An 18,083-nucleotide genomic window follows, 5' to 3' on the forward strand; every position below is an offset into this window, starting at 1 on the left:
CGCGCTTAGAACAAAGTCCAAGTCCCAGTGCAGACAACAGCAGTTGTCACGTGATTGTCTCTGAGGATGCGCGAAAATGGCCAAGGAGAGCCCCGATCTGAGCTTGCGCTCCCTTTTTGACCAAGACCCAGATGTGTGCTGATTGGTTGAGAGTTTGGCGGGCATTGGAGACCCACGTGGTATTACCACGCCCTGCCAGTCCCTGATTGGTTGGTCAAGATGAGATATAAGTCACTTACTCTTGACACTTAGGAATGCAGTCCAGATGTCCATTCGGCACTCCCTAGACTGATAGGCGCCAATGGATGACCATTGATCATGATAGCCAGGCTTAGCTAAGTGCATCCCCGTCTGGGAGCTTGTTCCTTATCAAAAGAAAACATCTTAAATCAGCCTGCATGAATACTTTCTCTGTGGCTGCACCACAGAGATGGAGGATGAGATGGGGCCTCCTTTAGGACAGCATACCAACGCTTAATTCTGTCTTATTAACAAGCATTGCCGCTACAACTTCATAAATTAAAAAATGTAATGCTTTGGAAATATCATGATTGTTACAAGAGGCTTTACATAATTTGTGACAGATATGATTTTATACAGTTTTTTCTTAGTTTTCGTGACTGTTACAGTTCATATCCTCTTTGTATTTGCATTATCTTTGCAGACGGGCTCATCTCTGTGACACAGCACCATTTGCAATGACTGAAACATCAATATAGTATACACATTAATTTGATTTGATTACTAAAGAATGATTTTAAGATTTTAATGATAAAATGTATTAGACATAGTGACTTTAAAATCTTTGTCTTGAAAAGTCCAGATTTATACTAAAAGTTTGGAGTAGTCAACTTTTGAAATAATTTGCCTTATGGTAAGGTGAATTAGTAACCAGGAGATGTAGAGATTGCCATGAAGTCACACTGTGGGGTTTATGGGAATTGGAGTTCCTTAGTTAAAGGTGCAAAAGTGACTATTGGAAATGTATACTGAAGATGGGGGAGTGAAAATAAAAGCCCAAACCCAAATTCCTTCCCCCCTACTACAAGGAGACAAAGCACCACCAAGGCACAGAACACTCTCTCTAGTGCTACATCAGAAAAGTTAAACTGAAATAGGTGCTATGCACCAAAACTGCAACTTCGTTGTTCTTGTGTATTTTCAACAACTTCTTCTAAAAAAACTACTAAAATTATAATATATAACTGATATAATATAATATCAACTACTAAGAAGAAAAAGTACACCAAAACATAAAAAATAACATTTAGATTTTAAATGTAATAATTTAAAAACATGGTGGTATTAAACTTTTGTTTAAAATAAATGTTATATATAAAAAATTGCATTACAATCTGGCTACTGTACCTTTTGCTCTTTCCAGGCATCCTCAAAAATGTTGATCTGGAGGTTAATTAATTATGGTTTTATTATTAATATTATTTTAATATTTGACATAGTGTGATATATAAAATTATCAGAAATGCGAATATAGTTAACATATTATTTTATTGTTAGAGAAAGTATTTATTATACCCAAGGGACAATTTGTTTAAAAGGTAACTTGGGTTTTGGCTAGAATAGAAACTCAGAAATATCGCATGATAGCACAGAATTCTACCGTTAAGCCACCAATGCATTGCTCTGATTTGCGTTTGAAAAATTGAGACGGGTTTTCATATTTTCTATTTTAATAAAATTAGTTTATGTGTCAAATACGCAGCCTACGTACTATGATAAAGCGTGCGCTAATACTTGAGTGGACACAAGAGCTACTATGTAATTATATACCATTGTATAGGATTGCGTGCTACAATTGTAAGTGACCAATTGTATTTCAAAAAAAGTTATCTTCAGAAAACAGGGAGTTAGGAGAATGTGCATGGTTTTGGAACACTGGCAATCTTGTGAGCACAGGAAAGCGTGATAGATAGAAAAATATTTAAGGACTGCTCTAGGTTAATTTGAGAAAATTACACCGAGTGCCTCTGTGTTTTGCTCCCATGTGCATAAAATAAAAACTTCTTTTAACTTCTGAGACGGACTCCTGAAACGGAAAGGGGGAAAAATGCAAGCTTGCGGATTGCCAAAGCAGGTAAGCCCCGCACTATTTGTGAAGAACTTTGTTTACTGTTGGTAAAAGAGCTGACACGTATTATGTGTGGAGAAAAAGGTGCTAAACAGCTCGACCTGCTGCACCCTTCGAAAGTCACTCATAGAATTATTGATATGGCAGATGATGTCAAAAGTACACTGATAGAGTGCATTAAGATGCATTAACTGCAATTAGATTAGTCTGTAGATGCCTTTGATTTAGCCAATGAACTTTTTTACTTTAGATATGAGTTTGAGGTATGTCCCATGAGGACTTTCTTTTCTGCAAGCCGCTACCAACAAAAACTACAAACAAAAACTACAGTAGGGCGCACATTTCAGCTTCTGAATGAATTTATCAAAGAGAATGGCATCAACTGGATAAAATGCGTCGGAGTTTGTACAGACAGTGCTAGAGCAATGACAAGCCGAAACAGCAGTATATTTCATGAATTAGAGAGGTTGCTCCAGATATGAACTGCAGCATCCACCGCGAGGCCTTGGCCATCAAGAAAATGCCTGACGATTTAAAATCTGTTAGACTCTGTTGTGAATTGTATCAAGGCTCGACCAATGAATTCACATCTGCTTTGCTCGACTAAACAGGCTCACCCCTCTCACTGAAATGGTCCTTTTTTATTGTTTATTTTTAATTGTTGTTAATTTTTTCATTCTGTAAAGCGCTTTGAGAAGCCACCTTTAAAGGCGCTATATCAAATACAGTTTATTATAATAATTATTATATGTGTATGTGAGTGTGTGCGCACACGTGCACTCATGTTGGTCATTGAGATTTTCTGGGGTTCCTATGAGAAGATGACTTGTAGGTGGTACTTGGATGCTTTGTGTGATCAGGGGTGGTACTTGGTCCAAAAAGTTTGCAAACTACTGCTATAACATCATCTCTGGCACCTATTGAATCTTTACACCCAGAGTATGCTAAACACAAGACCCGTTGGACACATCCTTATCTCACAGGCAGGTGGTTTAAAAGATTTCAAATTTGTTTTAGAATTTACATCTGTTGTAACTGTTAATATAATGGCTTGTACTTTTATCACCTGGTATTGCAAGTCATTCATGTGAGTTAGGTACAGTCTTATAAAAATTATAAAAAGATCCCTCTCATGCAATTGAACACCAAACAGCTTTTTGCCAAATGCTGTTCAGCTACCACTACCAGCTCTATTAACATTTTATATGAATATTCATAAATTAACATAGTTAATGACTTTTGTAATTTTATTATATTTTGGTTATTTTTATTTTCAGCTACCAAAACTTCCTTTTAGTTACCATATTAAGTGGATTTGAAAAAAAGTAAGCTTCTAAAACATGAATGTTATGGTACTTTACCTCAATGTAATCCCCTTTTCAGAAAAATGTTATATTTTAAAATGGATGTTTATATAAAATATAAAATATGCTATATTTTCAAGAAATATAATTATTAGACTAAGAAAAACAAATTAAATGTTTCCGTAACAACTAATGCAACAAAGTACCAACTCCAACTTTCAAGCTGTTTTGTGAAGACAGCTAAGAGCGGCATGCCAGACAGGACTGCTTTCAACTAGCAGAAATGTTGATGTGCTGCATGAGGTAATTATATTTTTTTAGCACCACATCATGCCAAGCACTAAAAATTATGCTTGTGGAATTTTTTGTGGAAAATAAGATGCCACAAATAAGACCAAAGTGAACATATATACTGTACATATTGCAACATATGTCACAATATGCATATGTGTTGTAACAGGATACTATAATAGGCAGGTCATGGATAGGGAGACTCGAATTCAGGAGTCTCTTTTGCTTTGTAGACGACCACGCCATCTAGCAGTAATAATTAATGTTTTGTCATACGTCTTTCCTTGCCATAAGCTTTATTCATTTGCTAGAATCACCAGTGCATGCACAGAGCAGCAACAGACACTAGTATGACCTGTGTGCACTTTTTAGTTTCTAGTGATTTCTAGTTTCTAGTGAATGTAACAACATTTAACACTGTACACTCAACACCCAGATCAACGATCAACACTATATAAAAAAGAGCTGTAATAAGCCACACATTCCAGACTGCCCACATGCCATTGAACCTCAGGTACCCAACAGATGCCTCAAAATAATCCAGTCCAGCTGTGCTGTGCTCCATGTTTGTTTGTTAGGCACCTTCTCTGGTCTTGGCTGAACTGAACAACGTGGTTCTGTCATCCACCCCCTATGTTAATTTCTGTTGATTTTCTGTTCCCTGTAGAGGACCTGGTGTCAGCTTCCTCTTCTGGTACCAATCCTGTGATTTATCCCACAAACCTTCCAAAGTGTCTCCATTCTGTGTTGACTGGGAATTTTTAAGCCTTCTGAACAAAGGCTCCTGACTCTTTCCCCTTGGAGGGATGTTTTGTGTAGGCAGAGCCAACTGCCCAGGGCTCATTCAGGATATGGCTGTACACAGATGGCCAGGTGTAATGATGCACTATTCCATTGTATCCTATTTTTTGGACCCCCTCTCAATCAAAGTCCAATCTCTTTGCAACCCTACACATTATCCCTGATTGATGTGGCAATTGCCCAGTGCTGTTAAGAGGAACTTTGATCTGGACAGGAAATCTGCTGAGGACAAGGCATAAAACCATATCAACACTGGGGCACCACTGGCTCATCAATGCAACTTAACATCGAAACAGCCTTCGACAACAGGTGCCCAAACACCTTCTCTCTGTGACACAGGTCCAGGACAACAGACACACGAAACAGCTGCAAGGTTCAAAATGACCACTGCAATGTATTACTAATGCAGGGAATAAAAAAGACAACCAAACAAACACCAAAATCGAAAGGCAAAAGGCTAAGCTCCTTTTCGAGATACTGCTTCTTGAAGTCCCTCTCTAACACAGCTTAGCAGGAAAAACTGCTTACCATCCTCAAACAAAACACTCTCCATCGAGACTCTTCTCAAAATTTTTCCCAAAAAAACTAAGTCTCTCTCTTTGAGCCTCTTCATCATATAAGTACTATAACTCACTAATTTGTTCTGTCCTCAGTCAGACATTCTAGCTCCCTAAATGGCACACAGAGAGGTTATACCTAATTCCCTTCATATGGCAGGCATTATTCCAACAAACTGACTGCCAAAAGAAGATACGACTTCCTGCTTCATAAAAACAGTCACTTGAGCAAATGTCTTCCTACAACTGGTCGGGTATCTGACAGCAGCAGCCCATTCCTTCAGAGGCTTCTACGGAATGTGGTTCTAACAGGGTTTTTGCACTTACAATATGTATACTGATGGAAAAAAGAAACGCAACACCTCCTCCTCCACACTCTGGCCCTCCCGTCTGTATACTCATCCGTGAAGAGGACCTGATACCACTGCTGACGAGTCCATCGCAGCCTCTGTCTGGCCAAAGCCAGTCAGGTGTGATGTCTAGGAGGTGTGAGCAGAGGGCCTCTGACAGGTTGCCTAAGGCCAGCAGCATGGAGCCTCACTGTCCTAGCATTGCGAGCATTGTGTCTTCCGGCAGTTTCAGCAGCAGTATGGGTGGCAGTCTGAAATGATCTCTCAGATGTACCAGTCTGATGTTTCGATCCTGCTCTGGTGTGGTCACTCGAGGGCAACCGGATCTTGGATGGTCATATGTCCTGCCGGTCTGCTGAAACCTTCTCTGCAGTCGGGACACAGCTAACTCCATAGTGTCTGGCAACGTTGGCACATGACATGCCCGCAGCATGCCAATGACCCTATCACTTGCTTCTGGTGACATTTGAGGCATTATGGAATGCACAGAAAACTGACTAAGTGTGGCCTTTTTCTTGCAGTGACCTAAGCTTTGATTTAAGGCCTTTTTAAAGGTGACCTAATCAGGCAACCTGGACCTCGTTGGGTAAAAGTGCACCTAACAAGCTTTTGTGTGATGGCAATGCCTCACTGCACAAGCTATATTGCTGGTCAGAGGGCTTAAAACAAATTTTGGTTATGCTCTCAGGCCACATTTAGTCAGTTTTCTGTGCATTCCATAATGCCTCGAATGTCACCAGAAGCAAGGGAGAGGGCCATTGGCATGCTGAAGAGGTGTTAGTGGGTCCAGCAGGGGACGCTCACCCTGCGGTCCATGTGGGTCCTAATGCCCCAGTATAGTGACAGGGACACTATACTGTAAATAGGTGCTGTCCTTTGTATGAGACGGAAAACCGAGGTCCTGACTCCCTGTGGTCATTAAAAATCCCAGGGCATTTCTCGAAAACAGTAGGGGTGTAACCCCGGCCTCCTGGCCAAATTTCCCATTGGCCCTTACCAATCATGGCCTCCTAATAATCCCCATCTATGAATTGGCTTCATTACTCTGCTCTCCTCCCCACTGATAGCTGGTGTGTGGTGAGTGTTCTGGGGCACTATGGCTGCCGTCACATCATCCAGGTGGATGCTGTACATTGGTGGTGGTAGAGGGGAGTCCCCATTACCTGTAAAGCGCATTGAGTGGAGTGTCCAGAAAAATGCTATATAAGTGTAAGCAATTATTATTATAATTAAATTGACAACTTTTTGTGAAAGTACATAAGCTATAACTAAAGTATTCTCATTCCAGAAAACGTTTCTTATTTCTATCAGTATATTTTACAGGGAAGACCTTTCAGGCTTATGATGCCTTTTATAAGATGTGTCTTTGAATTATGGTAACCAGTATGCAGTATGAGAGGTGGAACTGTCTAAAAACACTTCTAGTTCTACTTTATCCATACATAAAGTCAGTCTGCAGCCATATACAGATCTTCTACCTTTAAAATACAATATGTGCAAATTTAATTTTCATCTTTATCTGTTATAAATTAAATTATTTATTACAGCCAGTAGTAGTGACTCATATGTGTGTAAACCTTTTTCTGGAGTAAAAAATTGTTCCAGTACAAATTAAATCCTCTATTGATGCACAAACGTGTTAAAGAAATAATGGTCATCAGTCCAGAAGATTAATCCAGGATTGCCTGCAGTAGGAAAAATGATTAAAAGAGTGCAATCACTGAGGATATATAATCCTACAAGAATTATTAGTTTTTGTCTCCCAAGAGAAATGATATTCATGGCAATCAGAGGTGAACATTAATTTTTAAAACCAACCAAAATTTTGTTGAAAGAAAAAAATTAAGTGTTGTAGTGGAAAGCATGTCTTATTGTAAATAATAATTACATTCCCAAACAATTCCTGAATTGTAACACAGTTGAGGTACCAAAAATTGCACCTGCCTTCATCATGCAATGGGTCAAGCTAGGCCAGTGGTGTTATTTGGTCAAAGAAAGACAATCAGTGCTTTATTGAATGGAAGGAATCCACGTTGGAATGGACTCTAAACATAATATAGTGTGGTTTAATGAAATTATCTCAGTAGAATTGGGTTGACCCTTGGATTTTTATTTTTATGAGAAATACTCTCACAAATGTGTTAATATCCTTGGAATAAATGAAAAGTAAAACAATTCAAATCCAAAGTATATCAATCCGGAGTATATTATATTGCATCAAAGGCCCGATAAAGCATATACACATCTTAAAGATAGAATATTAAAAATATCTGAGACAAAGATCTCTCATTTTAGTGGCACCAATATTCTTTAAGTTTAAAAAATGTCAATATGATTAAGGAATTGTGATTACATTTAAATCTAAAATATAGTTAAAAATCAAGTCAGTTCTTTAAAAACTGAGACCGAAATTCAAAAAGTAGTGTTATAGCTTTAGGTGACTAGGAAGTGTCTCTAAGTGTTTAGATGAAGTGTAAACACATCCAGCTTTCTAAGAAGAGGGAATGTTTGCTGAGATATAGGAGGTCCCCTGATCAAAAACAATTGCTAAATTTACCTTGGTATACCTAGGTAATTACATTGTGGGTTAATGATTGTCAGTGACCAGTCGAGAAACACACAGTATAAGATCACATTAAAACCATGGAAAAGAAAAGGACAGAAAAGAAAGGATAAGAAGAAAGAGGCAGAGGGGAAAAGATAGGAAAGAAAGAAGGTCAGACCACAAAAATATGTTTCATATCAAGGTTTCTTTAAGATGAATTCTTTCTGCAGTTCAGCAATGGTTAGCAATAATAATCTTGTTCAATTTATGTTGTGACAATTTATGATCATGTTAATTAAGGTGAGATCTTATTCACGTGTAAATAATTAATTAAGGTGGAATTTCAAGCAGCTCAAATAGCAAAGGTGTTTGTTTGGAGTTGAGTGTTACTATCTAGATATTTTATTTTTAAAATCTGTGCTATGTTACTGTCTATGACCAATTACTGTCAATGTTTATTCTTTCAGAGGTTATGTACAATTGGACAAGTGCCCTTTAGGTTGACAAGATATGAGTTAGCCAGAGGTTTTCAGCTTGCCAGAAGTGGGAGTTCACTCCATTAATTGATTTTAGCTCTCCAATAAGATACTATGGAGCTTGTAATATGTAAAATGAAAAATGATTTAACCCCACAAATAGGTTAATTTGACAAGAAGAAAGCATTATTGTCTTATCATTATTCTTTCCAACATTATGCTAGTAAAATAGTATAGAGCTGAGCTGCAAATTACAAGCTGTAAATTTGAAATTCTAAAAGATGAAGAAGGCAGGGTGATTTTTCTTTTCATCTGTGCTGATTCCAGTCCCAACCCATTAAAAATTTACTAAACAGTCAAGATGGACAGAATGACCCCTCATGTTTGCAGAACTTTCTTATGTAAACATCAAAAGACATATCTGTGAAGTTCTTTAAAGGACTAGTAAGAATGAATATTTTCTTTATAACTTATAATGCTCAGGCCCATTCAGTATCTTGTCACAAATATAAAATGTATGGCCCTGTGAAACATCAGACTATGCTGACCACTGCACTACGCTGACCACACCTTCCTTTGGTAATTTCCAAATTAAGTAACTTTCAAAATGTTACTGATTTGCAATCTAAAGCCTATAAGATATAGGAGACTGTGATGTGAATGGTCATCATTTTTAGGAAAATCAATATGGGACCTCCTGGGAAAAACTAAGGTTGCTGCTGGAAGCAGTGTTAGTGGGGCCAGCAGGGGGCGCTCACCCTGCAGTTCATGTGGGTCCTAATGCCCCAGTATAGTGACGGGGACACTATACTGTAAACAGGTGCCGTCCTTCAGATGAGACGTAAAACCAAGGTCCTGACTCTCTGTGGTCATTAAAAATCCCAGGGCGTTTCTCGTAAAGAGTAGGGGTATAACCCCAGCGTCCTGGCCAAAATTTCCCATTGCCCTTATCAATCATGGCCTCCTAATAATCCCTGTCTATAAATTGGCTTCATTACTCTGCTCTCCTCCCCACTAATAGCTGCTGTGTGGTTAGCGTTCTGGTGCACTATGGCTGCCGTCGCATCATCCAGGTGGATGCTGCACATTGGTGGTGGTGGAGGGGAGTCCCCATTACCTGTATAGCACTTTGAGTGGAGTGTCCAGAAAAGCGCTATATAAGTGTAAGCAATTATTATTATTATTATTTTTATATCAGGAAAAGTGCAGGTCCAGATAATGTGTGTGGTAGAGTCCTACAATCTTGTGCAGATCAGCTTTGCAATATTTTTAGTTTTCTCTTCCAGATGTCCTTAAACTTAAACTCTCTGTGGAAGAAATCCATCCTTATTCCTATTCCTAAAACCGCCAAGCCTAGTGGCCTTAACAGCTACAGGCCAGTTGCCCTCACATCTCTCCCAATGAAAACTCTTGAGAGAATAGTGAAGCAACACATCACAAAGAGCACACAAGCCCTCATTGACCCCCTGCAGTTTGCATACAGGGAAAGGAGGGGAGTAGACGATGCAATACACACATATCAACATCTGGAAAAACCAGGGACCTTTGTAAGGATTTTATGTGCTGACTTCTCCTCTGCTTTCAACACAATACAACCACTGTTGCTTGCACAGAACTCTCAAAGTACTTCAATCTGAATGATAACTTGATAAGGTGGGTGCTAGACTTCCTAACTAACAGGTCTCAACAGGTCAAATTGGGGAAGTGCTTATCTGACATTCGCTACACAACAATTGGATCACCACAGGGCTGTGTCTTGTCCCCTCTGCTGTACATTTTGTACACTATTGATTGCATAAGTAAACACACAGATAGACATCTCATTAAATTTACTGATGACAAATTCCCTGGTCAGTTTATTAAAGGACACAGAATACCATCAGGGGCCCATTCTAAATAATTTTACTAACTGGTGCAACGAGCTCTCCCTAAAGTTAAATGTTTCAAAAACAAAGGAACTGGTTATTGATATTAGGAAAAATACCACACCCCCTCAACCCACTACAATTGATGGTCAGCCTGTTGAAATTGTTGATGACTGTAAGTACTTGGGACTGGTCATTGACAAAAACCTAAAATGGGACAAATGTGACACTATGAAAAAGAGTTACAAGAAAGACTCTTCTTTCTTAGAAAACTCGGCTACTTTAAGGTAGATAAAACTAATGTCGCAGGATGTGGGCCGTTAAGGCAGGCAAAGGGTGGGGATTGATTGGGCTATGTTGATTAGTGTTGCAGGATATGGGCCATTTGAGGCAGTAAAAGGCTGGGTGATTAGGTTATGTTGATTTCCAGGGTGGTGTCAATGTTGCCTCTCACCCTAGGGGGGGCGACTGCAGTTGTCCCAATGAATACCGTCTAGCAGGAACAATTAGGTATCGAGACTTGGAGGTGTGAGGAGTCGCAGAGCCAGTTGAGCCAGACAAAAGGAGGAGTAGAGAGAGCCTGTGAGTGAACAATGAACTGAAAGGGTCCCATGACACCTAGCTCGGCACCCCACAGTCCTCAGACAACAGCAGCTTCCTTCTGGAAAAATACTGGGCAAACCTGATTCTGACTGGGACTGTGGAAAATCCCCTGAAAGGGATTGGCTAAGCAGAGGGATAAAAACACCTGAGACAGGACAGAGGGCTGTCGAATCCCACTGGACCCTAGAGACGACACAGGCAGCACAAGGGAAGCTGCAGAGTGCGAGACCACGGAGGAACTGTGCAGAGACTTCTAAGACCTGGAGGCACGACCTGGAGGCACGACCACGGGAGACATTGGCATTGGAACAGAGGTACTGTACAGAGACTTTTTACACCTGAAGGCACAGAACAAATAAACTGGAACAGCTAGCCGATTCAAACTGAGGGGAATGTAATACAGCCCGCAGAGGATTTCTGTAGTTACCAGAACGGAGACTGGGGAAATAGGACTGGGCGATACCCCTCTCCTTCAAGTGGGCCATCAGAGACTACAGGGACTAAGTAGAAACGTTTGAGTGGCCCTCTTCAGTATTTTACAGAAAAGACTGCTGTCCCTCTGGATTTCATTGTGCCCCTTTGAACTATTTTCTCATTGGATGTTCCTTTTTTATGCTTCTTAGAATAATAGATTGTGTTGATGTATGTAGAAAATAAAGAGAGCACTTATACAATACAAATGCTTGTCGCTGGTCTGTGTGTGCATTGGTGATTCTGGGGGATAAACAGAACCTGTGGTAATGAAGAGGGGCCCTAGCACCCCGTTTGTATTGCTAGGTGGCATAGTCGTTCACGAGGCAGGAAACATTCCTCGCCCATAGGATTCACCTTACTGTGACACTATTCTTACATTTTTCTACAAATCATTCATTGAAAGTGTCTTAACATACTGGTTCACTTGTTGGTTTGGCAACATAAGTACCGGTAATTGTAATAGGCTGGGTAAATGAGTGAATATAAGTGGCAAAATAATTGGGAATAATCAAATCAACTTAAGCATCCTTTACAAACAGAGAATGACTAAGAAAGCCAAAAGCAGCATGGGATGTTTGTCTTAACCCCTCCATTGCGAATTCACACTCCTATCTGGGAGACGCCTCTGTGCCCCCAGGTGTAAAACCAACAGACTCAGGAAATCTTTCATTCCCACTGAAATTATACTCTTAAACAATGCAAAGTAACTACCTTGTCTCTTGTTTCTTTCCTCCTGTAAATTCTCTTCCCTTTAGATGATGTTTATTTGTCATTATGTTGTGTTTGACTGCCTGTGCCGTAAAACAAATTTCCCCTAGGAGACAATTAAGCTTGAATTGATCATGGCAATGAGTTGCTCTCATTCTCAAACTGACCATTACTTTCACAGTATCCAATCTCTGTTAGTCATTTACACATTAATAGCTTTTATCAACAAAAGTAAATGTAAGTATGGTATCTTATTTTAATCTGTTGTTCTGCTTCTTTAAATCGTCATAATATGGAGTATTATGGAATATTACTATTGAATCATGTAACTAAAGGGAAATTTTGATAGCTGAAAAAATAACCAAAGTATTGTAATGACTACAGGTTTGTTCAGAATAAAGGACAAGAGGAGACGGTGTAGGCACACAAGAGCCTGCTCTTTTTCTCTTTTACAAAAAAAAACAACACCAGGATTTACACATACATTAGGGGACAGACGGTACACGTACACAGGTTTAGGATTTTAACTCTTTAACAGACTCTACACACTTAACTTATAGGACACTAAGCTTCAGAGAACACTTTAGCTAACACAGGTCTATTTACATGAGCAGGGTCAGGTGCTGGTCATTTTACGGACCCCCAGACTCCCCCCTGCTAAACTCCCTGCCTGTGCCGAGATACCCTCAGCGACTGGGTGCACTTCGCACTTCCTCCTCACTACCGGGTGAAGGGTACTACTGTATAATAACTTTTCTCAATATCATTAACTATAAATTTATTAATATAAATATATGATAATTATGTAGTTGGTAGTAGTAGCTGAAAATAAAAAATAAGGTACACAGTATTCCACCTTTTTTATAAACATTTTCAGCATCAAATTCTTTAACTTGGTCCCTTGCCAGTGTTATTTTTCTGAAGAGTTTTGATGTGCTAATTTTAAGTGTATGTTTAATGTATATATACTTTTAAAAAACAATATAAATTTTAACTTTTTTTATTTGAACACTTGCTGTCATTATTATTGTAATAGATAATGAAATGTTAACAATGAGCTTCAATGAGCTTCTTTGAAACTCTTGTACACAATGGAAAAAGCAGTGCTTGTAGTGTTTAATTTAGCTTGTCCAAACAGAATGATACGTCAGTTAAGTCACAAAATTCTTGCATGCTGCGTGGAAGGCCTGTGATTGATTCCTGGCTAATGAGCAATCTGTACTTATAACAAATAAGATTTTTTCTCTAATAATAATATACAATATAATAAATAATATGTGTACAATATGGAAATTTTTATTATTTTTATATATCACAGTGTGTTAAATATTAATAATAGATTAATATATGATGAAGAAAGTAGAATACTGTTGTGTATTTTTTAAACTTTTAGGTACCAGTACCATCCATATTACATCATAGTACATCATTACCAAGAAAGCAATGATGCTTGGAATGGTCAGTGGAACAAGAAGACGAGGCCGCCATCAAAACAGACACTGGCTTAGGCATAGAACAGCTGAAAGAGAAAGTCCAAGACCGGAAAGCTTGGCGAGAGATGGCCTATAGAATCGCCGAGAGTTGGATCCGACTGACCGGATAACATCATCATCATCATATTATATTTTATTTATATTTTAAATTGATATTTTTATGAGGTTCAGAGATGTAATGCTCCTGTAATTTTTATGCTCAGCTACCAAATGTTCCCTTTAGTTATAAAATTCCATATTAGGAATTAATATATGTCATTAGAAAGCTTCTGCTTTGTTTAAGGATGGTTTCAAAAATGAAACTAACTGGTGAGAAAGTTATGTTTAATGATAATTAAAACACTTGAATTTAAAAGAAACTTGATTAATGCTTGATTAATTTTAAAAACTAAGTTTCAAAGGTAGATGTGTTTGGTGCGTAAGCACTCTAGGATTCTCTGACTGAGCTCCATTGGCGGTGTGCTATTTTCTCAGTGACCTGCTCATCTGCTTCACACCACGGGAAGACAGGAGAATGTGATTTTTTCTGTACAAAATGCATGTTGCATTTACAAAATTAAAGTGTTCAAACCATTTGATTAAAAAGTAAAAAAACAGCTGATCACAAGGAAGAAAATTCACCTGTTCTTTTATAGCTCTTAAAAGTCATGCAATGTCTAGATTAGGCAGTGACACATCATTGTTTCTTATTTTTCTTTAAAAAGTGGAATCAGTTGTCCATTGTGCCGTACAGTATTATGTTACATTTTTTACATTTTTGAGAGACTTCAGAACGCTTTAACTGATGCATAAAAAATTCTGCATTATGGGGTTTTACTGCACATTCTGAATAGCTACATCTGTAGTAATCAATAATTAATATTAAAATTTGCACTGTAAGAAATGTAGCACTTCTTCCACATATTGTAAAAACATTAATTTACAAGACTGTTCAAATATAAGTTAAATCAGAAAATAAGTAAAATACAAATAAAAAATTTTTTTTGGTAAAAAAATTGAGGTAAAATTTAAAACTAAGCTAAGATTAACTTTTTTTCAGCTCTCCCTACTCTCTCTCACCTGCTGCAATTTGGACACAGAATGGTTAAAAATGGGGACAAGTCAGGCAGCTGGGGGCGGTCATCTTCCCACCTCTATCACTAAAATGCCAAAGAGGAATGGCTTAAGCAACATACAGAGCCGTAAATTTATCAGTGCTGTCTCTTTCAATTTAGATACCGTCCTCATGGAAGAATTTTCAACTCGAATGTTTGAACACCAACTAACAAGCAGACACAAACTAAATAACAATACAAAATATATTTGCAATTAAATGTAATAGCGATTACAAAAGTTAAAAAAAACATACTGTACTTGCAAGATCACAGTAATACACAGTTATATGAAATCTAACACTGTATGGGCACTACAGGGATGCCGCCCACTAACCCCCTTTCCTGAAAACTTTGTCATGTACAGTAGCTGGATACAATTTTATCTTACTTCGTGAAACCAAAAATCCAGACATTGTCAACATGTTGTAGTGCATTCATCTGGTGCTGTGGCCAAAGAGCGCCCGGCTGGGGTACGCGGTGAGGGGCAGGACAGGAGTAGTTGTGGTTAGGGCCAAGACTAGGAAGGCTGCTGACCAGTGCAGCTGACCCACTGCAAAATGGGCGTACATTCTGGTGAGATCGCCCGAATTCGTGTAAATAGTTCCCTGGTTTCGTACCCCTGTTTTACTTGTACCCAATTGACACCCCATCCCTGTGTAACTACCCGAATAGACCCCTGTGTGTTGCTCTCTCTCTCTCTCTCTGACGCTCGCTCTCTCTCTCTCAGCTGGGCGTGCGGGAGTGCTGGCTGGCTTGTTGTGCCGAAATGAATAAAGTGCCGTTTTTTTTTACTCCACGAAGTGGGAGTCACTGTGTCCGTCCTTGCCGAACCCGAAATTGCTAAAATATTTACTCAAATTATCCGTCTTAGTAATCTCACTGGGTTCATCTCACTGTGCGCCCCGCTGCTCACTCAATCTTCACACTCCCAGTATAATAAAAAAACGGTATTTCCAGGTGTGAAATATATGTTGTAACTGTTAATATAATGACAAATATAATTGTTATTCTCTCACAATAAAATACTATGGAAACTGTATTCACATTTCTGATAATTGTAAATACCAAATATTAATATTAATATGAATGATAATGTAATAACATGAATGAAACACCAGACCATCTCAAAGATGCTTGAAAAGAACTCAGGGGTGATTGTTTCATGCCAGTCAGCGTATTATCATCTCGCACTGGGGGAAAGGAAAGAGCTAGTTGGCTTTATTTCTCTCTCCATCACTCTCACCAACCCCCCTGGACAGACAAAGGTGAAAAAGGTGATACAAATTAATTAACACAAACTCTGCTAACGGAGCCGCTTGTTAGAGCAAGGTGACTTTCTGTTCAATTAAATGAAAGCTACGGACAGACATATTTTAAAATCTTCAAGCACAGTTAGCTGTTTGTCAAAATCAACTACTTTGCAAGTAGTACATGAATTCTCAGAAGAAACCTTCTGTCTCTCATGCAAACTCAACAGAGGTTTATTTTTTTATAATTTCAAAAATCGGACTGTATGCCTCAGGGACTCAATCATAGTATAATCAAAACAAAGCGTTTCCCCCCCTCCGCCGGGTCTTTGTCACCTGCAATTCCACACACGCAAATCCCATGAAGTCAGATCCGCAGATGTACTGAAACAATAGCGCACATGGCAATGAACGGCAGTGTGATTGTATAATGTATATACAGTATGATACTGTATGGTTTTAAAGCCACTGCAATATAGTATGTGTGAAATATTTTTATAGATGGTGCTCACTGTGGTTCGCTGGAGTCCCAAAGCTTTAGAAATGGCTTTATAACCTTTTCCAGACTGATAAATCTCAATTACTCTGTTTCTAATTTTTCCTGAATTTCTTTGGATCGCAGCATGATGTCTAGCTTTTGAGGATCTTTTGGTCTACACTGTACTTCACTTTGTCAGGCAGGTCCTATTTAAGTGATTTCTTGATTGAGAACAGGTGTGGCAGTAATCAGGCCTGGGTGTGGCTAGAGAAATTGAACTCAGCTTTCCAAAGATGTGATAAACCACAGTTGATTTATGTTTTAACAAGGGGGGCAATCACTTTTTCACACAGGGCCATGTAGGTTTGGATTTTTTTTTCCCTTAATAATAAAAACCTTCATTTAAAAACTGCATTTTGTGTTTACTTGTGTTATCTTTGTCTAATATTTCAATTTGTTTGATGATCTGAAACATTTCAGTGTGACAAACATGCAAAAAAATAAGAAATCAGGAAGGGGGCAAACACTTTTTCACACCACTGTATGTGCTAACTGTGGCAACAGCACTCTGCCAAAGTCAAGGAACACTGCCTAATTAACTAAACCTTTGAAATGTGCTCCATTCAAGCACATCAGTTGGGTTATTCATGCACAAAGCATTATAATTTAGCTGAAATTTTAAAATAAATCCCACACAAGCCCATTTTCTTCCATACAACATCTGTCAATTATTTTTCCTATATCAGAAAAAAATACCAGGATGCTTCTTACATTTTTATTGCTTAAGGAAGGTGAACAGGTGAACATCATTTTGAATTAAAGTAGCATGTTGTGAAATACTATAGCTTAGTCATTTTGGCGGGAAAAAAAGCTTGACTGTCATTTATTTAGCTATCTTTTTACCTTATTTTTATATTATTTTGAACAGATATGAATGCAGCATTATTTGTGTACCTTCAAATTTTATTTTTCAATCTGCTTTACATTTTTGCAAGTTCCATTTGAATTAACACCTTGACACCCCACAGCCCAAATCGGCTTTTTCTAGAAGAAAACAAAAAATTGCTCTCTTCAAGCAAATGTGAAAATATTTCAGAGGAACAGAAGAGGTGATCTCTATAATTGGAATAGCCTGTAACAAATATTTAGGACCTGTTCATTAATTATGATCGCTAATGCAGAGAAAATGACATCTTTGTGCACCATTCTTTGGTTACCTTGCCAGCTTTAATTGCTCCTCAAGGAGAAGATGTATACTTAATGAATTACACATACAGAAGGGGAGGAAAAACAAATAAAAGCCTAGTTGTCTAAAAGTAAATTAACTTTTTCTTTCTGTAGTTAATTAACCTCAATGTCCTTTGCAGATTAGCCAATGCATTCCATGCCTTGCATACTTAATTTATTTTATGTGGACACTGGAAGAAAGCATTCTTTATTATTTACACCTAGCAAGCATTTTTTGAGTTTCTATTGCTTTTGTACCATTATGTTTCATGCATTTGTACTAATCATCAACAAAAGAATGACACTGAAATTTCTCAGTAGATGTATCTAGAAGAAACTTTAAAAACAAAATAAACACTTCCTGTATGTACTGTTTTGCAAAGGAAGAAAAAATATAATTTTATATTTACTGTAATTCCATTATGTTTAACACTAATTTTGGTGTACGGTATATCATTGTACAGCAATCTTCATGTTCATA

This window comes from Atractosteus spatula, chromosome 9 (assembly GCF_055471065.1).
Source record: "Atractosteus spatula isolate fAtrSpa1 chromosome 9, fAtrSpa1.hap1, whole genome shotgun sequence".
Classification (NCBI taxonomy): domain Eukaryota; kingdom Metazoa; phylum Chordata; class Actinopteri; order Semionotiformes; family Lepisosteidae; genus Atractosteus; species Atractosteus spatula.